Source organism: Jaculus jaculus, chromosome 3, assembly GCF_020740685.1.
Source record: "Jaculus jaculus isolate mJacJac1 chromosome 3, mJacJac1.mat.Y.cur, whole genome shotgun sequence".
Lineage (NCBI taxonomy): Eukaryota > Metazoa > Chordata > Mammalia > Rodentia > Dipodidae > Jaculus > Jaculus jaculus.
The window spans coordinates 169,779,194-169,804,003 of record NC_059104.1 but is presented as its reverse complement, the minus strand read 5'-3'; the positions used below and the strand labels follow the sequence as shown (position 1 = coordinate 169,804,003).

The 24,810-nt window shown below is 40.3% G+C and overlaps 1 protein-coding gene and 1 non-coding gene across 6 annotated transcripts in view; both read right to left on the bottom strand.

The window, feature by feature from the left end:
• Fchsd2 (FCH and double SH3 domains 2) overlaps positions 1-24,810 on the bottom strand; it is a 229,597-nt gene that overhangs the window by 151,769 nt on the left and 53,018 nt on the right. The window lies entirely within an intron of this gene.
• Positions 10,201-10,305, bottom strand: LOC123459992. The gene has a single exon (XR_006636716.1). It is a non-coding gene; the product is annotated as a small nucleolar RNA U13 (small nucleolar RNA).

The window sequence follows — 24,810 nt, the reverse complement described above, 5'->3', positions numbered from 1 at the left end:
ATGCTGGTACATACTTTTAAAGTCTGTTACTAAGTGGTCTTATCTGGGGACACCTTATTTCAGGGATGTTTCAACTATCATTTTTTATATTGTAATTAAGCTGCAAATAGTCTTTATAAGTTCCTAACATAGTGGGCTAGAGGGATGGCTTAGCAGTTGAGGCACTAACCTGCAAAGCTAAAGGACCCAGGTTCAACTCCCCAGGACCCACGTAAGCTGGATGCACAAAGTAGCACATGCTTTTGGAGTTCATTTGCAGCAGCTGAAAGCCCTGGCACACCCATTCTCTCTCTCAAATATAAATATTTTTTAAAAGATTCTTTACATAGTAATGTCATCTCTGTTTTCTGTGTTTGCTTGAACATGCATTATTAGAATTATTTTCAGTATGGGTTTTTGTTTTCAGTAATAATTTTAAACTATCTGTACAGTTTTCTAGAAAGTTTAATTTAAATTAGAAATTATCAATGATAAGCGTACTTAGTCTCATTTAACACATGCAAGAAATTCTAATACAGGTGTCATTAAAAATCGTTCAAAGGGCCAGACGTGGTGGCACACACCTTTAATCCTAGCACTTGGGAGGCAGAGGTACTTGGATCACCATGAGTTCGAGGCCACCCTGAGACACCACAGTGAATTCAGGACAGCTCGGGCTAGAGTGAGACCCAACCTCGAAAAACCAAAAAAAAAAAATCATTCAATGGGGCTGGAGAGATGGCTTAGCAGTTAAGGCACTTGCCTGCAAAGACTAAGGACCCAGGTTCAATTCCCCAGTACCCATGTAACCAAGGTGTCACATGCATCTGGAGTTCATTTGCAATGGCTGGAGGTTCTGGAGTGCCCATTCTCTCCCCACCCTCCCTCCTGAATAAATAAAAATATAATATTAAAAAAATCATTCAAGTAGTGGGCATGGTGGTACACACCTTTAATCCCAGCACTCAGGAGGCAGAGGTAGGAGAATCGCTGTGAGTTTGAGGCCAGCCTGGGACTACAGACTGAGTTCTAGGTCAGCCTGGGCTAGAGTGGACCCCACCTCGAAAAAAAAAAATAAATAAAACAAAAAATCCTCTAAGTATATATAATCATCTTGTACTCACTCAAGAAATTTGCACTCTTCAGACCATTGACTTATGTTATAGAATTTACTCTCTCAAATTTGCTATAGATCATATGTACAAACATAGGCAACTTGCTTCTTTAGTCTCATTCGTAAAATAAAGATAAAACTTTAGTCAGTGAATGGATAAACTATACCATATTCAGGTAATGAAAATACAGCATTAAAAGGAAATATAATATATGACTTAATGAAGGTAGAACACTTAGGGCCTGATACAACGTCAGCATCTGATTAATGGAAGCTGTTTCATTTTATTAATATTTATTCATGAAAGAGAAAAAGGAAAAAAGGAGGGCTGGACACAGCGGTTAAGCGCTTGCCTGTGAAGCCTAAGGACCCCAATTCAAGGCTCAATTCTCCAGGACCCACGTGTTAGCCAGATGCACAAAGGGGTGCACGTGTCTGGAGTTCATTTGCAGTGGCTAGAAGCCCTGGTGCACCCATTCTCTCTCTATCTGCCTCTTTCTCTGTTACTCTCAAATAAATAAATGAAAAATATTTTTTAATTAAAATTAAAAAAGGAGAAAAGGAGAAAATGGATGTGCCAGGGCTTCCTGCTGCTACAAACAAGCTCCTGATAAACTTTGTGCATTCTGTTTTTATGCGGATACTGGGGAATTGAACCTAGGCCATTAGGCTTTGCAAGCAAGTACCTATAACTGCTGAGCCATCTCTCCAGCCCAATGAAAGCTATTTTAATTCAAAACCTACAGACTTCTTTCTGGTTACAGATCCTTCACTGACTGCGTCAAGGCAAGAGAACACATCTGTCTTGCTCATGCTCAATCTTTAGACCAAGGTTGGTGCTTTCCATGGTATCTGTGATTTAACAATAATAACAATCATTTGTTGCATCAACTAATCACTTTCTCTAATTTGTTTCTTCATCTATAAAATAAAGGGCTTGATCTTGATGACAGAAAAAAGAAAGAAAGAAAGAAAAAAAAAAAAGAAATGAGCCTGACATGGTGGTGCATGCCTTTAATCACAGCACTAGGGAGGCAGAGATAGGAGGACTATTGTGTGTTTGAGGCCAGCCTGGGCTAGAGTGAAACCCTACCTCAAAAGACAAAAAAAAAAAAAAAGAAAGAAAGAAAAGAAAAGAAATGAGCTCACAAGTCATTAAATGCCTAACAACTAAGCAAAAGAATCCAACCTGAAAAATCTATATACAGTATGATTCCAATTATATGACATTCTAGGAAATGGAAAACTATGGTGACAGTAAGAGGGCCGACAAGGTCAGCGGTTGAGGGGAAGAGATGGGTACATAGCACAAAGTATTTTAGGTCATCAGCTTATGATTATGGGCTGCAAAGATGACTTAGCGGTTAAGGCATTTGCCTGCAAAGACAAAGGACCCATGTTTGATTCTCCAGTACCCACGTAAAGCCAGATACACAAGGTGGCACATATGTCTGGAGTTTGTCTGCAGTGGTTAAAGGCCCTGGGGTTGGTTCACACACACACAAACACTCTCTCTCAAATAAATATTAAAAAATATTTTTTAAAAACTTATAATTACATGTGTTGCCCAACACTATTATGGAAAATAGAGGTTATTATACATTGATCAAAATCCACAGAATGCACAACAGCAAGAGTAAACTCTAATGTGTTGTGGACTTAAGAGTGATAATATGTGTCAGGTTCACTGACTGTAGCAAATGTATCACTTGGGTACAGGATGGCTGACCAGAAGGAAAGCCTCCTGGGACAAGGAGATTATAAGAATACCTGTATACTTCCTGTTCACTTTGGCTACAATACTGAAATTAATCTAAAACAGTCTGTTAAAAAATATATACTGCCAATGGGCTGGAGTGATGATTCAGCGGCTAAGGTGCTTGCCTGAAAAGGTAAAGGACACAGGTTCAATTCCCTAGGATCCACATAAGCCAGATGTACAAAGCTGGCACATGTATCTGGAGTTCATTTGCAGTGGCTGAAGGCCCTGAAGCACCCATTCTATATATACCTGCCTCTTTCTTTCTCTCTCTCTCCCTCCCTCCCTCTCTTTCTCTCAAATAAATACATTAAAATTAATTAAAAAATATAAAAAAAATAGCCAGGTGTGGTGGCACACGCCTTTAATCCCAGCACCGGGGAGGCAGTGGTAGGAGGATCACTAGGAGTTCAAGGCCACCCTGAGACTACAGAGCGAATTCCAGGTCAGCCTGAGCTACACTGAGACCCTACCTCGAAAAACCAAAGAAAAAACTATCTATCTAGCTATCTATTCATCTATCTATCTATAAAATATACTACTAATATATCTTAAAAGGCTGTGTTTTGACACTCAAGTGAAATAATGAATATAAAGTAGCTCATGTGTATATCACCAAAGGTATTCGATAAGGTCTTAGTGGTATTCAATCATTTATTCATTCAATATATATTTAATGAAAACTAGGAGAACTGATTACTATCATGAGCAAGCAAAACTGACAAGAAATTTTTAAAAAGTGTTACCTAATTCACTAGTCTCTTATTTGACAATGAGACCTGTTACTTATGATTGTAAACTCTATCAATCACAAATAAATGTCAATATATAAATTTAATTAAGTGGTCCATCTATATAAGAAACATCAGGCCAAGCACAGTGGTGCATACCTTGAATCCCAGCACTAAGGAGGCAGAGGTAGGTGGATCACTGTGAGTTCAAGGCCACCTTGAGACTACATAGTTAATTCCAGGTCAGCCTGGGCCAGAGTGAAATCCTACCTCAGAAAACCAAAAAAAAAAAAAAGAGAGAGAGAGAGAGAGAAATATCAATATTATGCCATATGTCAATTTGCCACATATAATTAAAAATAAACTGCCTGTGTATACTCATCACAAGCTGAATATAGATTGTTAAGAACAAATTAACAGCACATGTGCTCTATTAAGACAAAAACTGCCTAAATTTGTCTAGGAGTAATTAATTGTATTAATAACCAAGGAAGACAATGATTGGTTATTATTTTAAGACCGTAAATATTTCTTCTTTCTTTGCTTACTTTAAAGGCTTAATTATTTCATATAGTAAAGTGGACTACTAGAAAACATTACACAATTCATAGAATGAACATGAATCATTTTTAAAGTTTGTTAAAGTTTTCACATCCCTAATTAATATTCATAAGGATAATTTCACAAAAGCAGCTACAAAACTAAGCCAGAGGAAAACTGAAATGCATAGTTATGCCAGTGGAAGAAAAAAGAAATTTATCTCTACTTAAAACAAAGACACTAAATTCAATGCAAATACTTCTTAAATAATAATTTCATAATATTTTAATCAAATTATTCACTACTCAGAAGTAACACTTTTGAGAACCAGATAATGTTGCACAAAGGCTGAGTTCATTTGTTTTGGACAGGTGGCCAGTCCACAGCTTCGTGTCAGCAGCTCAAACCCGCCCACAATAGCCCTAAAGACGATTATGCAAATGTCAGCAACCCGGGTATTTTCCCAGGAACAGGAGAAGGGCTCCTAGTAGAAGCTGCAATTGTTCCGCAGTCATGTGGAAAAACAAGCAGAGTTGGGTTGGGTTTTTCCTCTCCTTAATTGCTGGAGGCAGAGTGTTTTCATTAAGGATACTACTTCAATATGTATGAGATATATAAACACACACACACATGCACACGTGTACATATTTGATGTGTATTTCCCAAACTCTGTACACAGTTATCCTATTCGCATCGCCAAGCTCCCCTGACTGAACACTCTCCCTTCTCATCAATGCCAACTCTCATCCGCTGGGTATCCCTTCTCTTGCCAGTAAGATGCAAATAGGAACTTAGAAACCTTTGCCACTTCATTTTATAAGCATAAGTGAAGCATTTTTCTTTTTTTTTTTTTTTTCCAGGAAAAGAATGTAACAGACTGATGATTGAAATCATTAAGAACTGAAATACAGCACTGAACAGGAGAATACTGCTTCTTACATTAACAAACTAACATTGTGCTATCAAACTTTGGGGCGGGGTACTGTTTTTAAGTAATATCATCGTCATCAGGTTCTTAAATTTCTAAACAGAAATTTACATGTTACCTGTTCTAACTCCTGAATTTACACTTCTCTCTTGAATTTTAAGCTTTTTCAGATTTTATTGCTGTAAGATTTCTGATTCTACAGAATTCAAAACCATTATTTTGTTTATCTATAGTGCCATATTCACCTTTTGGGGTTTTTTATTGTTGTTGTTGTTTGTTTTGGTTTTTCAAGGTAGGATCTCACTCTAGCCCAGGCTGATGTGGAATTCACTATGTAGGTCTCAGGTTGGTCTTGAACTCATAGTGATTCTCCTACCTCTCCCCCTCAAGTTCTGGGATTAAAGGTGTGCACCACCATGCCTGGCCATACTCACCTCTTAATTCTCTCTCTCCTAAAAAAAATTTTCGTGTGGGGTAGAGAGATGGCTTAGCTGTTAAGGAACTTGCCAATAAAGCCAAAGGACCCAGGTTTGATTCTTCAGTACCCATGTAAAGTCAGATGCATAAGGTGGTGCATGTGTTGAGAGCAAGCTCTAAAGTTACTCACACATTCATTCCTTCACCCTGGGCTACAGAGTCAGTCTGGGCTAGAGTAAGACCCTGCCTCAAAACAAACAAATAATAACAACAACAATAATTTATTTCAATTGACTGAACCATCCAATTATTCAAAGTTGAATGGAGTATATTACTTTATCTATATATATTTATACTAATATACTATACTGAAAGAATCATATTTCTGAAACATGTTATTTTCCTACTTTCTTAATCACACAGGCATAGCATATAGGTACTAAGAAAAAGCTTAATTAATCAGGAAAAGAGAAAAGAGCTCAGAAGATAGCTAATATAATAGTACTGAATCAAAGAACCAAATATTTATTTTAAAGGATGACTTTAGGGCTGAAGAGAGCCCAGCAGTTAAAGGTACTTGCTTCCCGGCCATCGGTCCATGTTTGATTCCCCATTACCCACGTAACAGATAACAGACAGATGCATAAAGTGGCACATGCATATGGAGTTCCACAGAAGTGGAACTTCAGTGAAGAGGCCCCAATACGCCTATAAATTCTCTTTCTCTTTCTATATCTTTCTCTTCTTCTCTCTGGGTCAAAGAAATAAATATAAAATGGATGACTTTATGTTAACAACAAAGAAATCTAAAGATGTAGTGCTATAAACCTAAAAAAGTACAGCAGGTTAGTACTTCACATTTTTACACAGTTTCACTTATCTGCATCATGAACGAAGTAGATGACTAGCAGCTTCTGTTGAGTAGTAAACAAAAGTAGCAGCTTCCAAAAGCAAGCACTCATTATTCTACCTGCTTTTCTGCAGAGCCTGTCAATCAGTGTGCAATCTAATTGTTTTTCCCCATCTTGATTAACAGATCCACCAACCACTTGTGCAACTGAAGGAATACTTAAATTTCATACGACTTCATTTCCTTTAAAATTCACCCAATGTATATAATATACATAAAATTTTAGATTTTAAATAACTGTAATTTTAATCAAATATATCAGAAACTTCTAGCTTTACTAGTATCCATAGTCTTTTCTTCAAGAAATACAAACAAAATTTTCCTGTCATCTCTGAAATAAATATGATCATGTGATCCATTTTGGCCAATGGAATGTGAGAAGACATTTAGGACTAGCCCAACAGAACCTCCTTTCTCACAATCCTTTCCCTACTCTTTGCAATTAGCTCTTCTGCTAACAAGATGCAGAGAATCCAGGGGAGAATTCAAAGCCATCTTTAAGAACAGGAGCCTGGATTGCTGAGTACATTGAAAGCCACTCACTAAATTCTCCTAATAAACTTGTGAGAATGTTTTTTGCTGGTAAGTAACCTGTTGGTTAAAGCAATTAGCCTGCTATGATGAACAAGGACCATTTGCTAGTGAGGCTACATTTGTAACTGTTTCTAGCTCTGTACTATTGGTGCATTCAAAGCCTGCTACTATTCCAAATGTCATCTCTGTATGAATCAGCAGGAATCTTTCAGTAGATAAATTAGAAAAAGGAACTTCCTCTGAGAGGATACAACTCCACTGCAGTACAGAAACCATACATTTTTGTGAAGAAAGGGGACCCTTCTCTTGAAATAACTGTATGTTAAATGTTCAGCTTAAGCCAAGACTGGTTTTCTTTAAAGTATCTATTTTATGTAACATTTTACACAAATCATAAAATATATTAAATTTTATGCATATATGCATATTTATATAGTATTTATTGGTGTGTATATGTATGTGTACACATGTATTTATGTATGCATATATATATTACATATATATATACACACATACACACACACACATATAAATACACACACAGCAAATTTTTAAGCACAAAAAAACAACAAAAAAGATTCATGGGCTGGAGAGATGGCTCAGGGTGAAGGACTTGCCTGCAAAGCCTAACGACCTGAGTTCAATTCCCCAGTACCCACATAAAGCCAGATGCACAAAGTGAGGCATACATCTGGAATTCACTCTGACATGCCTAGTCCTCCCTCCCTCTCTCTCAATCTGCCAAGTATGGGTGGCACACACCTTTAATCCCAGCTTTGGGGAGGCAGAGATAGAGGAGGATTGCTGTGAGTTTGAGGCCAGCTTGAGACTACACAATGAATTCCAGGTCAACCTGGAAGATCCGACTTCAAAAAAAAAAAAAAAAAAGATTCATAGACATCTACTTTTGGTCTATGGTAGAGTGTTTGCTTAGCATGTGTAATGCTTTCAATTAATCCTCAGAATATTAAAAAAAAAAAGTCCTCTATTTTTACTTAACTTTTAGGTAGTAAAATTATCTTTCCATACTAATGAATTTAAAAAAAAAAACCCCAGATTAAAAAAAAATAATAATAGGCCAGGCTGGAGAGATGACTTAGGGGTTAAGGCACTTGCCTGTGAAGCCTAAGGGCTCATGTTCGGCTCTCCAGGTCCCACGTTAAGTAGATGTACAAAGTGACGCAAGTGCCCAAGGTTGCACATGCACACAAGGGGGCGCACATGTCTGGAGTTCAACTGCAGTGGCTGGGGGCCCTAACATGCCGATTCTCTCTCTCCCTCTCATAAAAATAAAAAGAGAAGAGATGAAGAGATGGCTTAGTGGTTAAGCACTTGCCTGTGAAGCCTAAGGATCCCTGTTCAAGGCTTGATTCCCCAGGACCCATGTAAGCCAGATGCACAAGTGGGTGCATACATCTGGAGTTCGTTTGCAGTGGCTGGAGGCCCTGGCATGCCCATTCTCGCTCTCTCTCTACCTGCCTATTTCTATATCTCTCTCTGTCTCAAATAAATAAATAAAATTGTTAAAAAATATTTTTTAAGAAGAGCCAGTCTGTTGGGCTTGCCTAAAAATAATAATAATAATAATAATAATAATAATAATAATAATAATAGGCTAGAGAGATGGCTTAGCATTATTAAACCATTTACCTGCAAAGTGCAAGGACCCAGGTTCATTTCCCAGTACCCACTTAAGCCAGATACACAAGGTGGCACATGCGTCTAGAGTTCATTTGCAGTGGCTAGAGGTCCTGGTGTGCCCATTCTCTCTATGTTCTCTCTCTCTCTTTTTCAAATAAATAAGTAAAAATAAAATATAAAATATTGGGCTGGAGATATGGCTTAGCAGCTAGTGCTTGCCTGCAAAGCCAAAGGACCCAGGTTTGACTCCCCAGGACCTATGTAAGCCAGATGCACAATGGGACACAAGCATCTTTCTCATCCTCATAAGTAAAATCTACTGTTAACAATGTGCTAATTCTTTTCACTGACACTAATTCAAAACTATGTCAAGCTTCCAGACTCTCTATAGAAGTCAAAGCTACAGAGATTACTATGCAGGATAAGTGGAAGGAATTCCTTCCTGACCAATACCTGCTCAAGAAAAGCTTCGTAGGAGTACAGGTTGCCCATCTGAATATAAAGAGTTATAACAAGGGCTGGAGACATGGCTCAGCATTTAAGGCACTTGCCTGCAGAGCCTAACAACCTGGGCTCAATTCCCCAGTACCCACGTAAACAGAGATGCACAAAGTGGCACACACGTCTGGAGCTCATTTGAAGCCGGCAGAAGCCCTGCATTCTCTCTCCTTGCAAATAAATAAAAATATTAAAAAGAGTTATAATGAGTTTCACTTTTTACAAATGTCCTCAACTCTACCCAATGATGAATTAAAATTCTAAGAGTTAAAATGAGACTACGAAGTGAATGTACACAGTAACTAGATAGACCAGAAACTGAAAATGTCGTTTCATTCTTATATCCCACTTAAAGTTCTATCTCTATTTACCACTGTTGAATTGATCATCTTTAAAAAAAATTACAATCAGTATTTCCAAAGCCTACCAATCTCCTTAATTCAAACTATTCACCATAAATTGAGTTTTTATATACTAAAGATAGAACATTAAGATTAGGCAGAAAAGCAAGGCCTGGTGGTGGCAGCTGTAAACCTAGTATTCAGAAAGCTAGGAGAATCAGGAATTCAAGGGCAGCCTGGGCCAGGTTCTCACTATGTGGCCCAAGTTCTCACTCTGTAGTCTCAGGCTGGCCTCAAACTCAAGACGATCCTCCTACCTCTGCCTCCTGAGTGCTGGGAATAAAGGTACATGCCACTATATCTGGCTTAAAAAATTTTTTTAAACAAATTTATTTTATTATTTATGCATAGAAAGCAGGGCCCTATAGCAAAAGATAACAACAACAAAAACCCACAAGCCAGCTGTCACCAAGGCAAAGCATGCACAGTGGGTCTGATTCAGGTCTGCTCCTAAGCACCAGTTCTACAGGAGGTAAACACACACAGAGAAACCGTGTATACTGGGCAAGACCCACTGCCACACAAGGAAATGAGAAGGCCTGAGAAACGTCCCCTAAAGAATTTCCATAGGCATTGCTAGTGTTCACTTCTGCAGGATTCTAAACTAGTTTCAAAGGCAAACGAAATCAATTGTTGACACACATGACAACAGAAAATTACTAAGCCCTGTCAGTTTCTTAGATTATTTGCTATGAAAGAGATAAACAAAGCCAGACATGATGGAACATGCTTTTTTTTTTTCTTTTTACGTCAGACGGGTTATGTGCCAGAGCGTAACAAGGTTTAGTGGGAGGCACACATCACGCAAGAGCGTGAACACCCAATCATCACGCTTATGAACCAATAAAAGGATCAGAACATGCCTTTAATCCCAGCACAGGAGAGGCAGAGATAGGAGGATCATCCTGAGTTCAAGGCCACCCTGAGACTACATAGTCAGCCTGAGCTAGAGTGAGACCCTACCTGGAAGACCAAAACAAACAAACAAAATTTAGTCATGGCTACTACTTGCCTTGATTCAGCAGTTCCTTAATCCAATCCCTGGACAGTTTTGAGTGTGCTTCCTTATTTTAAAGAAGGTTGGGCTGGAGAGATGGCTTAGCAGTTAGGCACTTGCCTGCAAAGCCAAAGTACCCAAGTTCAATTCCCCAGTGCCTATGTAAAGCCAGATGCACAAGATGGCTCATGCGTCTGGAATTTGTTTACAATGGCTAGAGACCCTAGTGCACCCATTCTCTCTCTCTCTCTCTCTTTATCTCTCTCTCCCTCCATCTCTTTCTTTCTCAAATAAGTAAATAAATAAATATTTTTTTAAAAAGGAGAAAACTGAAGTCAACAACACAAATGGAGGAAGAGGAATGTGTGGATCCACGTAGTTGTCTGAGTTGTAAACAGCAGACGTTGTGCTTTGTTGTCTTTTTAAAGCAAGGATTGGGGGGAGGGGCTGCAGAGATGGCTTAGTGGTTAAGGTGCTTGCCTGAGAAGCCTAAGGACCCAGGTCTGACTTCCTGGCACCCACGTAAGCCAGATGCATGGGATGGAGCATGTGTCTGAAAATTGTTTGCCATAGCTAGAGGCCCTGGCACACCCATTCTCTCTATCTGCTTCTTTCTCTCTCTAAAATAAATAAATAAAAATTTAATTTAATTTTAAAAAACAAGGATAAGGGGCTGGAAAGATAGCTCAGTGGTTAAGACACTTGCCTGTAAAGCCTAAGGACTTAGGTTCAATTCCCCAGTACCCACATAAAACCCAGATGCACAAAGTGGCACATGGACCTGGAGTTCTTTAGCAGCAACTGGAGGTCCTTGCACACCCATTCTCTCTGTCTTCCCTTCTAGCTCTCTCTCTACTTACAAACAAATAAATAAATAAAAGTATTTAAAACAAGCATGTAGGGGCTGGAAAAATGGCTTGGCAGTTGAGGTGCTTGCTTGCAAAGCCTAAAGACCCAGGTTCAATTCTCTAGTACCCGTGTAAGCCAGATACACAAGGTGGTGCATATGTCTGAAGTTTGTTTGCAGTGGCTAGAAGCCCTGGTACACCCATTCTGTCTCTCTCTTCTCTTTTTCTTTTTCTGTTTGTAAATGAAAATATTAAAAAAAAAAGGTGAGCAGGGTGTGGTGGCACACACCTTTAATCCAAGCACTCAGGAGGCAGAGGTAGAAAGATTGCCATGAGTTCAAGGCCACCCTGAGACTACACAGTGAATTCCAGGTCAGCCTGGGCTAAAGTGAGACCCAACCTCAGGGGGAAAAAAGGGGCTGGACAGATGGCTTAATGGCTAAGGTGTTTGTCTGCAAAGCCAAAGGACCCAGGCATATTTTCCCCAGGACCCACATGAGCTAGAAGCACAAGGTGGCACATATGTCTGGAGTTTGATTGAGAAGTTGCAGACCCTGGCATATTCATTCTCTCTCTCAAATAAATTAATAAAAATAAATTTTAAAAAATTAAAACAAAACAAAGATGTAGTCATGAGAAAGTATTGCAGCCAGGAACAGGGGGCCAGAGGTTATGTGAAGGTGGTCAATGACCTGGGCAGCAACATCCATGCCCATAAGGGTATTTGTTCCTATCCTGGCATTTCTTATGAAATTGTCTACAAAATCGCCACATTTTTTGCCCTTAAAGTAAGTCCATGAAGCTACCATCCTGATTTCTGGCCCCTCAACCCAACAGAGCATGAGCACCAAGCCTCGTATAGGAGTGGTAGTGGCTGGAGGGATGGCTTAGTAGTTAAGGCACTTATCTGCAAAGCCTGAGGACCCAGGTTCAATTCTCCAGTACCCTCATAAGCCAGATGCACAAGGTGGCGCATGTAACGGGAGTTCGTTTGCAGTAGCTGGAGGCCCTGTTGTGCCCATTCTCATTTGGGTAGGTGGTATCTTCCTGGGTGAATGAGGTTGGACTTGGAAAGCCATTGCCATTGCATTTTTGACACAATTCATCTCCAGTCCTCCAGGGTATAATATGCAATCCCAGCTGCTGAGCTCCTGGAGTGGGATTTGAGGGCTGCCTCGTATAGGGCACATTGAATATGTAATCCTCAATAAGCAGTGGCAGATACATGCACCTGCAAATGAAAAGGCCAGTACTGCAACACAAGTGTACATCAGGAATCTAAAATACCACAGCCTCTGTATGTACAGGGCCAGCACAGAACCTGGAGCCACAGTCATAGGAGCAGCTTAGAAGGTACGTGGAAGAGTCCTTCAAAATATCAGCACCGTGTTTTGGATTCTGTGTTCTTGGCACCGATCAAAAGCAACAGCAGGAGAGAAAGATTTACTTCTGCTTACATTCTGGAGGGGAAGCTTCGTGATGTAAGGAAAGGATGGGAGAGCAGAGGCTGGAGATGACACCTTGCCACAGCAGATGAAAGACGTTAGCAAGAGTGAGCTTACTCTGGCAAGGAGGAACTAGCTATTAGGCCCTCCCCCCTTTCTGAGGTAGGGTCTCACTCTAGCTCAAGCTGACCTCAAATTCACTAGGTAGTCTCAGGGTAGCCTCAAACTCATGGCAATCCTCTTACCTCTGCTTCCCAAGTGCATATGTCATCACCATACCTGGCTACTTTTCTTTTTTAATTTTTAACTTATTTTTTTTTTTCTTTTCTAGGTAGGGTCTCACTCTAGCCCAGGCTGACCTGGAATTCACTATGTAGTCTCAGGATGGCCTCGTACTCTCAGTGATCTTCCTACTTCTGCATCCTGAGTGCTGGGATTAAAGGTGTGTGCCACCATGCCTGGCTCTCTTTTTTAATCTTTTTTACCTTTACTTTTGTTTTGGTACTGGGATTAAATCCAGGGCCTTATATACATGTTAACCAAATACTCTACCCATGAGCTATCTCCTGACTAAATGAGCCCATGTAAAGGAAATGATTGGTGTCAAAATGAGGGTGGATCTGAAAAGGAATTAAAGCGGAAATTAATCTCACTTTATGTACCTTTGCATTGTTGTATTGATTGTGTTTGAAGTTAAATAAAAAGATTCTTATGAAATAGGCTGTCAGAGATTCTGGCAGATGGTGCATGCTCAAAAAAATAAGGCAGAGAACTGCTTCCCTGGTTTATAGCCTCACACCCAAGACTATAAGAAGATATGATGAACATCCATAATACTAAGCATAATGAAATGTTCTTGGGTTTATATGCTTTTTTTAAAAGTATTTTATTTTTTGTTTATTTACTAGAGACAGAGAAAGGGACAGAGAATGGGCATGCCAGGGCCTCTAGCCACTGCAAACGAACTCCAGATGCATGTGCCACCATGTGCATCTGGCTTACGTGGGACCTAGAGAAGAGAACCTGGGTCATCTGGCTTTGCGGACATGTGCCTTAATCACTAAGCCATCTCTCCAGCCTGGGTTACATTTTTAAAACTTAACTAGGAAATAAGAGTACAAACAATTAAATGCTTTGTTTTGGATTTATATCCCCAGATAAACAAAAAAAAAATTACTGGCTATTGACAATGTATAGTCACTGCCAAAGATAATCCAAAAAGAGGTCCTAAAACAAACTATTATGCCATGCTATAATCTAAAACCTATTCATGAGTTCTAGCAGAAAATATTTAGGTTCTTTCATTCATAAATGGGATCAGTGTGACACTAACAATATTTGCTAAGATTATGGCTGTCAAAATTATTTAAAACATACTAACATTTTAATAGTATGTCAAGTACTATATCCCTCAAAATTCACTACATAAATTTTAATGACCATATATACAAATAATCCTAAACTAATGACTTCTTTATCTTATGTAAGCTTAGCAATAACTGAGTTACTTATTAACCCATTATGTAGATAAGCAGATGGTTTAAACAATTTATGCAGGGTGATTATGTTAACAAATGGACGGATAATGAAGATGTAGTACATTACATGACAGAATTTTTTGAAAATTATTTTTATTTATTTATTCGAAAGTGACAGAGATAAAGAGGCAGTTAGAGACAGAGAGAACGGGCGTGCCAGGGCCTCCAGCCACTGCAAACAAACTCCAGACACGTGCGCCCCCTTGTGCATCTGGCTAGCGTGGGTCCTGGGGAATCGAGCCTCGAACCGGGGTCCTTAGGCTTCACAGGCAAGCGCTTAACCGTTAAGCCATCTCTCCAGCCCAACATGACAGAATTTTACTTAGCTATCAAAGAATATGAAATTAAAAGGGAAATGAATGAATGTGGAGAAGGTTAGAATAAGTGAGGTAGTAACCCAGGCTCACAAAGTCAAATGCTACATATTCCCTCTCCTATGTGGATCTCGAATGTTTACATTTGTATCTGAGTTGAAGTAAATGTCAGTAGTAGAGACCAGGAAGCTAAAAAGGGCCCATGAGGAAAGGAGTTACAGGAACGGGCTTAGGGGAGAAGACATAGATAGGTAAGTAGAGGGGCAGAATACTAAGGGGGAAATGGTCTAAGTGCAGTCAGTCAGGTGAGGAGATGGAAGAAAGAAGGGGTTGAGAGGAGGGTTAATCAAAATAGAAGATATTATGAATAAGCCCTACAGAAAACTACTTCTTTGTAAGTTAACAGCATATATGTTTAGGGCTGGAGAGATGGCTCAGCAGCTAAGGCACTTGCTTGCAAAGCCTGATGGCCTGGGTTTGATGTCCCAGTACCCATGTAAAATCCAGAGTACAAAGTGCTGGATGGGTCTGGAGTTCATTTGCAGTGGCTGGAGGCCTGGGTGTGCCCAGTTTCCCCCACATCCTCTCCTTGCAAATAAATAAAATAAATAAATGGTATATATGTTAAAAAGAGAGTCTGAGGGCTGGAGAGATGGCTTATTGGTTAAGTGCTTGCCCGCGAAGGCTAAGGACCCTGGTTCGAGGCTAGATTCCCCAGGACCCACGTTAGCCAGATGCACAAGGGGACACACGCAACTGGAGTTTGGTTGCGATGGCTGGAGGCCCCTGGTGCACCCATTCTCCCCCCCCCCCCTTTCTCTGTCTGTCACTCTCAAATAAATAAAATTAAAAAATAAAATTTTAAAAAAGAGAGTCTGTGGAGAGAGTATGATGAAGACTGACCTGAATTTTCCACAGCTTCCCTCCGTCCCTCCCTCTCTCTCTCGTCTCTCTAATTCTTTTATATTAGTTATCTTTTTCCTCATTTTCTTAGTGGGCACTGACCTGTAACTCCCAGTACCAGCATGTGGCTATCATCCACAATGAGCTTTTGATCAAAGAGACCTACAAGGTTTCCTAACAAAAAGACAGATTTCTGTTCGAGTACTTGATGACCCACCAAAGGTTAGTGGTAAGACCCTACTGCTGAAGACACTTTTATGTAAAATGGAATGGCATGGCTGGAAGCTGGAAGAGTCAGTCTCCAGACAGACAGCGTGTCTAGTGCCAGAAGGTGCTACATGGGCGACTGGGGGAAAATGACCAGTATCTGTCCAAGCAACTCATGGTCTAACCTACTTAGCAGCAAATAACCTGTTGTGATGCCCACACAAGTGCAATAGTGGCACACAGCCATGGTGGGGAAACAACTGCTCTTGATTCGGCTAACTGGTCCCCTCAGTGGTACAGGACCCATAGCTGGAGCTGGGAAATAAGTCAGAACCATATCCATATAAGCCTGCTCTCCATTATCAACCTACCATCAATTGTGTGCTACAAGAGGGCCTACACCTATTAAATTCTCTATAAAAATAAGTAAGGGTTATCTCATTTGTCCTGGTGCTAACTTACTCTCCATTGGAGAATCTGCTTCTCTTTTTCAGATAGATATAGATCCTAAGGAGAGAGCCACCCAATCATACCTCAAAAGGGGCCCGGCTGAAACGAAGAAAAATTGGCCAAACAAGCAAGGGTGCTGTTTTCCTGGTGAACTGGGTATAGGCACAAGGGTGACGGAGATCAACACAGAGAAAAATCAACTCCTACCAAATCAGAGAGCCATAGCCCCAGAGGCCCCCAACACCTCATCTCTGAAGCAGACCAAAAATGAACCCAACATAGCTCAGGGAAATTTTGCAGAAGAGGGGTGAAAAGAATGTCACAGCCACATGTTGGATCATGATATGCAGAGACATTTATCCTACCCATAACTGTGGGCTAACTCCACAATGCACGACCCATATACCTCAATAAGGAGGGGCCAATGGGGAGGGGGTAGGTCATGGATGAGCCTAATAATGATACCAAACTGACGGTATTTGCTGAATACAAAACTAATTAATGAAAAAATTAAAAATTAAAAGAAAAAAAAGTCTGGCTAGAACTACCCAGTGGGGATGAACAATGCTGTGCCCAGAAGCCATAGGTTGTTACAAGAAAATTTCAGTGCCAGGGGTAGAATAGTATCCAGTAAGTTGTTGGTTAGGGAGGCCTCTGCTGTTCCCAAAACATTACAGGCTATTGCCAATACTCTTAGCATCCCACCAGAACTAGATGGTAAAACCCTACTGCTGAAGACTCCATGTGCTTGGGTTACAGGCCACTGAGAAATCAAGCAGGAGCTGAGCTGGAAACCGCCTCCCTGTAGACTAGATGCCAGGATGCCAGAGAGAACCATGGAGCCTTTAGAAAGTCATTTATGGTCTAACCAGCAGTGGACCCTACCTGGTTTTAGATTTATGGCTGGACAGCCAGGCCAAATGTGCCAACTGGTACAATGATGGCATGTCTGTTATGGGGGAAACAAACTGCTGACTGGACTTAAAGCCCACTCCATGAGCAAGGATTCATGCCTGATACTGAAAACCTAGTCAAAAGCCTATGGCTAGGGAGGATGTCTGGCTAAATGGACGTATTCTGCCCACCGAAATGCCCTCTGAATACTTATGTTTATGGCCATATATTAATGTTACTCTCACTTTTGGTTAGAGAAGCTTCTCTTTTCAGATGGCTGTGATCACTAGGGAGACTCAAAACTCATCAAGGTGCTGGAGAAAATGTGTCATCTATCACTCTCCCCATCCCCACTCTCTCTCTCTCTCTCTCAAATAACAAAATAAGTTTTAAAGATTTTAAGGGTCCACAGAGATAGTCACTGGTTAAAGCCACTTGCTTGCAAAGCCTGATAATCAGGTTCAACTCATTCCCCAATGTCCACATAAAGCCAGATGTACAAAGTGGCACAAGCATCTCTCTGGAGTATATCTACAGTGGCAGGAGGCCCTGGCACACCATACACACTTTCTCACACACACAATAAATCAAAATACTTGTGCCAGGCATGGTGGCATACATCTTTAATCCCAGCACTTGAGGGGCAGAAGTAGGAGGATCACTGTGAGTTCGAGGTCAGCCTAGAACTACTGAGAGTTCCAGGTCAGCCTGGGCTAGAGTGAAACCCTACCTTGAAAGAAAAAATTAGTATGGCTGTCCGGTAAGCACTTCTCTTAATGTTCATATCCATATATTAATGCACTTTTGGTTAGAGAAGCTTCTCTTTTCAGATGGCAGTGACCCTGGGATGACTCAGAAGGCACCATACTGCTGAGAAGTAACAGAGGAGTGGCTCAGCACCAAGACCTCTCTATCACACACTCCAAGGCTCAGGGACCACTGTGGAAGAAGTGGCGCATAGAATGTCAGAGCCAAAAGTAGGTAAAAGTGCTTTACAATACTGTCTTCCTGACACAAAGTGGTCATAGAATTCATGACCTCACAGTAGTTGCCACTACCTACACAAGCCCTGCATAATAGGAAGGGGGAAAAGGATGACATAAAAATAGAAAGGGGGACTGGAGAGATGGCTTAGCGGTTAAGTGCTTGCCTGTGAAGCCTAAGGACACCGGTTCAAGGCTCGGTTCCCCAGGTCCCATGTTAGCCAGATACACAAGGGAGCGCACGCGTCTGGAGTTTGTTTGCAGAGGCTGGAGGCCCTGGCGCGCCCATTATCTCTCTCTCCCTCTATCTGTCTTTCTCTCTGTCTGTCGCTCTCAAATAAATAAATAAATAATTTAAAAAAAATAGAAAGGACTAGTTGGAAAGAAGACAGATTCAGCAGAGGGGACTCAGGTGGGGGAAAGGGAGAGTGGTGGGATAGGATTATGATGTTATATTATCTGTATGTTTGGAAGTTGTCAGTAAAATAATTTTAAAAAAAACAAATAAAAGATCCAAAAACAAAACTCCTGCTTCAGTGTGTTATAAAAGCATTTACTAAACCGGGAGTTTCAATTTCACCCAGCTTTTTGTTTGCTTAGTATTATGCAAGTGCAAAGTTATGATATTTGTAATTCCTTATACTTAAAAAGTATACTGAGGGGCTAGAGAGATGGCTTAGAGGTTAAGTGCTTGCCTGTGAAGCCTAAGGACCTGGGTTTGAGGCTCAATTCCCCAGGACCCACGTTAGCCAGATGCACAAGGGGGCGCATACATCTGGAGTTCATTTGCAATGATTGGAGGCCTTGGAGTGCTCGTTCTCTCCCTCTCCCTCTCCCTCCCCCCGCCCTGTTGCTCTCAAATAAATAAATAAAGTAACCAAAAAAAGAAAAAGAAAAAAAATCTCTGCCCTGGAACTGAGATTTAAAAAAAAAAAAGTATACTGAGCTGGGCATACATGGTGTCACACACCTTTAATACCACTACTAGGGAGGCAGAAGTAGGAGGATCACTGTGAGTTTGAGACCAGCCTGGGCTAGATTAAGACCCTACAACAAAGAAAAATTCCAAAACAATAAATAAATGAAAAATATACTGGTTGATTTTAATCAATTTGATAAGATTGCTTGAGAGAAAAACCTTTGGCTACTTGTGAGAATGTTTTCAGAGGTTTAACTGACACAGGAAGACCCATCCTGAATGTGGATAGCATCATTGAGCTAAGGTCACACACTGAATAAAAAGGAAGCTGCAAGCTGGATGTGGCAGTGCACACCTTTAATCCAAGCATTCAGGAGGCAGAGGTTGGAGGATCATTGTGAGTTCGAGGCCACCCTGAGACTACAAAGCGAATGCCAAGTCAGCCTGGGCTAGAGTGAGACCCTACCTTGGAAAAAAACAAAAACAAAAATACACAAGTACGGGCTGGAGAGATGGCTTAGCGGTTAAGCGCTTGCCTGTGAAGCCTAAGGACCTTGGTTCAAGGCTTGATTCCCCAGGACCCATGTAAGCCAAGTGCACAAGGTGGTGCATGCATCTAGAGTTTGTGTGCAGTGGCTGGAAGCCCTGGTGTGCCCATTCTCTCTCTCTCTCTCTGCCTCTTTTGCTGAAGGTTGCTCTCAAATAAAATAAAATGTATCTTTCTTTGTCAAAAAAAACTCTTTAAAAACAAAAATACACAAATAACCAAGAGCCAACTATGGTGTGCATTCCAGAGTGCATTCCAGGTCTGCCTGGACCAGAGTGAAAACCTACCTTAAAAAAAAAAAGGAATAATACTAATGAGACTGGCCATGATGGCACACACCTTTAATTCCAGCACTCAGGAGGCAAAGGTAGGAAAAGCACAGTGATCTTGTCAATGAAAATGGTCTTGAAAAATATAACTACAGAGATCCCATAATAAATATACCCTCTAATATATCTTGCTCATTAGCAGACCCTGCACTTTGGATGAGGAAATGATAACATGGCCAGAGATATTTCCCCAGGCAGACGTGGTGGCTCATTCCTGTAATCTCAACACCCAGGAGGTAATTGTAATTTTATTTGTTTGTTTTTGAGGCATGGTCTCCTGTATTCCATACTGGCCTAGAACTCACTAAGTGGTTGGTCAAAGAGGACCTTTAACCTCTGGTTCTCCTGCCTCCACCTCCTAAGTGCTGAGACTACTTGGCTCATTTCACCATGCCCAGTTTATGCAGTGCTGAGAATTGAAAACCAAAAAGAAAACCAAACCTTTGCTTATATGCTAGCATTGACTCCTACCATTCTACCCTACAGTCCATTGCATCTTTACATAGTGAACAGTACATTCTCATATGTTCCTATTGTGATAAGAAAGTTATACATTATCCTAGTCTCTTTCTGATCCTTACTAAACAGTTCCTTAAAATAAGCGGCACACACCCAGCAGAGGTGGCCTCTCTCCTCCAGAAGCCAAGCTCCACCCTCCCCAGCTGTACTACTGCAAGAGTGGTTAAGCCAACCAACACAATATGTCAATGGTCTGGACCTGGGGAGATGGCTCAGAGGTTAAAAGCACTTGGTTGCAAATCCTAACAGCTCCAGGGCTCAATTTCCCAGCCACTCACATTTGTAGCAGCAAGAGACCCTGGTGTGGCCTGACCCCTCCCTACACACACACACACACACACATGTGAAAATAAATAAAAATTAACAAGAATGTGGGGCTGGAGAGATCAGCTCAGCAGTAGAGGTGCTTATCTGCAAAGCCTCATAACCCAGGTTCGATTCCCCAGTACCCACGTCAAAGCCAGATGCAAAGTGGTTCCTGCATCTGGAGTTCATTTGCCTCCCGAGTGCTGGGATTAAAGGTGTGTGCCACCATGCCCAGCTAGATTTATTTCTTAAAATAATAAAAATATCAAAAACAATTAGGTGACACCACAGGGTGATTGCCAGCATGTCCATTTTACTTTGTTTATCCTTTAGCAAGGAGTCGCCCTTTCGAGTCCACAGTCTTTTCCTGCTTCTTCTCTCCAGCCACAGTAACCTTCTGTATCCTTCCTTCAGCAGCTGCATTCTGCCAAAAGCTACAGGAAGCACATTTATACAAAGAACTTGCCTGCAGTAATCTCAGTTTGAGTACTGTAAATAGTTTTTTCCAACACTTAAGCAGAAACTAGACTTGACTTTATCCTAAAATTTGAAGTTGTGATTCTTCTGTGACTTGTTTTCAGATATCTATTTGTTCTATTTGCATAAATACATATGCAACTCAACTGTTATTTCGGGAGAATTATGAAGTGAACCTCATCAGCCATTGCTTAAAAATAAAACATTATTACTCTTATTGGAAATTGAAATTGCCAAGAAACTTGAAAAGGCTCACTGCTTAAATTCCATCAAGTGTAAATGCTCCACAATAACTTTTTCCTCCAATATTCACTGAAACTATATTATAAGCTTATTTTGCATATACCTGAGGCCGTGTTTTCCAAATTTGCTACCATATGATCAATTTCAAGTTCACATAAATCCATTTTCTGCAAACACACCCACACACAAAATTTTTTTGAGACAATATCTCACTCTGAAGCCCATGTTGGCCTTTAACCCACAATGTAGCCCAGACTGGTCTTGAACTCATTCACAATAATCTTATCACCTCAGCTGCTCAAGTACTGAAATGACAAGCATGAGCCGCCACATCCAGCTTCTTTAAATATTTTCCTAGGGCTGGAGAGATGGCTTAGCAGTTAAGGCATTTATTTGCCTGCAAAGCTGAAGGACCCAGGTTCAATTCACAGGGTCCACGTAAGCCAGATGCATCAGGTGGCACATACATCTGGAGTTCATCTGCAGCAGCTGGAGGCCCTGGTGCGCCCATTCTCTCCCTCTCTCTCAAATAACAAATAAAAATAAAATATGAAAAATATATTTTATCCATTGGGATGGCTCATCTGTATGTTTTTTGGATCTTGCAAATGCTCAAACTTTTGGGCATTCAATATTTTAAATAGAGAATAATAGCACCTACCAGTGGTAATACTCCTATAAGGGCATTCTTTTCCAATTAACCATGCCATGAGAGTGGCTTTGAAGAGAAATTTAATTGGAGGCTACAAAAATCCACAGAAGGTATGTAAATGCAAAGACTACACTTATCCCACACCCTTTTTGAGCACGTCCATAGTTCCTAAAAGAGTACTCAGTTAATATCTTCTTAACATATGAAAACTAACAGATCTTTAAGTAAATGTCTAGTCTGGGCATGGTGGCACATGCCTTTAATCCCAGCACATAGGAGGCTGAGGTAGGAAGATCATTATGAGTTTGCAACCAGCCTGAGACTACAGAGTGAATTCCAAATCAACCTGGGCCACAGCGAGACTCTACCTCGAAAAAAAATAAACAAAATAAATAAATAAATAAATGTTTAATTAAAAAATAGTGTATTAGCCGGGCATGATGGAACATTCCTTTAATCCCAGCACTTGGGAGGCAGAGGTAGGAGGATTGCCGTGAGTTTGAGGCCACCCTGAGACTCCACAGTGAATTCCAGGTCAGCCTAGACTAGAGTGAGACACTACCTCAAAAAACTAACTAAATAAATAAAAATAGTGTGTTACCAGGCTAAAGATACAGTTCGGTGATGGAGTACTAGCCTAACATGTATGAAGCCCTGGGTTCAATCCTCTGCACCACATGAGTAGATAAAATAAAACAGTAAACAATAGAGGCTAAAGAGATTACTCAGTGGGTAAGATGCTTGTCTGTAAAGCTTGACAGCTCAGCTCAGCTCAGGTTCAATTCTCCAGTATCCACATAAAACCAGATGCACTTGGGAGACAAAGGTAAGAAGAGGATCACTGAGTTCAAGGCCAACCTGGAACTACAGTGTGAGTTCCAGATCAGCCTGGACTAGAATGAAACCCTACTTGGGAAACAAAACCACAAAACAAAACAAAAACAAAAACAGATGTACAAAGTGGCACATGCATTTGAAGCTCATTTGCAGTAGAAGTAGGTCCTCATTCTGTTTCTCTCTCTCTCTCTCTCTCTCTTAAATAAATAATAAAACTATGGCTAATATGGGTCCTAGGAAATTGAACCTGGGTCCTTTGGCTTTGCAGGCAAATGCCTTAATTGCTAAGCCATCCCTACAGCCCAATAAGTTAAAAAAGAAAGAGTATTGAACCATATACATACATGTCAAATACCTAGCATAGAGCCTAGAATAAGGGAAGGAGCCAATACATGTTAACTATCACTGTTACTAATCATTACATACACACAGAAAAAAAGCTTAACATTAATAGAATTGATTCTATTTATTTTATGAAACAATGTAAGAGTTCAACAACTACTGACTAACTTAGTAAATTACATCTAGCTTTTAAGGAATAGATAATTCTCTTCTAAGACTTCAAGTCAAAGGTAGACATCTACCTAATTAACTAGAATGAAATTAGAATAAAATTAAAGTGAAGACCTCACAACACATATAAAATAAAATAATGCCCCAATCTCATCATTTCTAACAAGAATTAACCACAGCAGCAGCAACCATTATTGAACATTCATTTCATGTTAATTTTTCTTTCTAATGTTCTTATTTTTTCTCCTGCATATCAATTTTTTGCTAAAAATATGACTTTCAAATATGGAGGGAAGGAAGCTTTTACAATGCCACTACACATAGAAAGTGATCTTAATTAGAAACTTGACTAGATTTGAATGTCACCTAGGAGATGGTGAGGCGTACCTCTGGGTATCTGTGAAGGCATTTCCACACAGGATTAACTGAGGGCTGACAATCCTTCACATTATGTGGGCGGCACTATCCCATGGGCTGGGGTCCCAGATAGAATAAAAGGAAGGAGAAAAAGAAAAGGAGAAAGCCAGTAAGCACAGGCATTCCCTTTCCTCTGCTTCCTAATCAGATGTGAGCTGCTCTGCTCTGCTCTGCTCTGCTGTACCCTCCCTGCTGCATCACACTGAACCCTCTGAAGCATCAAAGTAAATCTTTCTTCTCTTAAGTGGTCTATTTCAGGTACGCTGAGCATAGTAACACAAAGTTAATTGATATACTGCTTAAATTTTTCTAAGATACAATAAATTTTTAAGGGGAGGTGTTTGCTTTTTAAATTTTTCTAAATTACAATAAATTTTTAAGGGGGGGGTGTTTGTTTTTTGAGGCAAGAGTCTCACTACGTAGTGCTAGCTAGCCTGAAACCTGTTATGGAAATCAAACTAGCTTCAAATTTGCACCAATTCTCCTGCTTTTGTCACTCAATTACTGGGATTACAGACATATACCAGTTTTTATACAGGGACAAATACTTGTACTTACAGTCCACAAAAATTAATGTCTCAGTGTCGTTTTTCTTGCAATGTTTAATTATCAGAGTACAAATAAGGACCTAATTTAAATTTTTTAAAGTTCTTAAATTTCCCTAGAAACAGTTACATAGCTTCTACTGAAAGAACATGACTCACAATCAAAGAGGCTATCTGTCATGGTAACTAAATGCCTGACTGAAAAAGTATGAAAACTAACCTTTCACACCCTGCAAAGAACAGGGCATATAAACAGCAATAGTATACTTGTAAAATGTGTTTATCATTCATGCCTATAAATACTGTAAAAAAAAAAAGTCATCTTGAACAAGACTTACAATCTTCTGTATAATAAGGAGCAACTTAATGCCTTGCTTGAAGATTTAAATGACAGAAAAGAAACACAGACAGGTGTAGGGGCACATGCCTCTAATCCCAGCTCTCAGGAGGCACAGGTAGGAGGATCGCCGTGAGT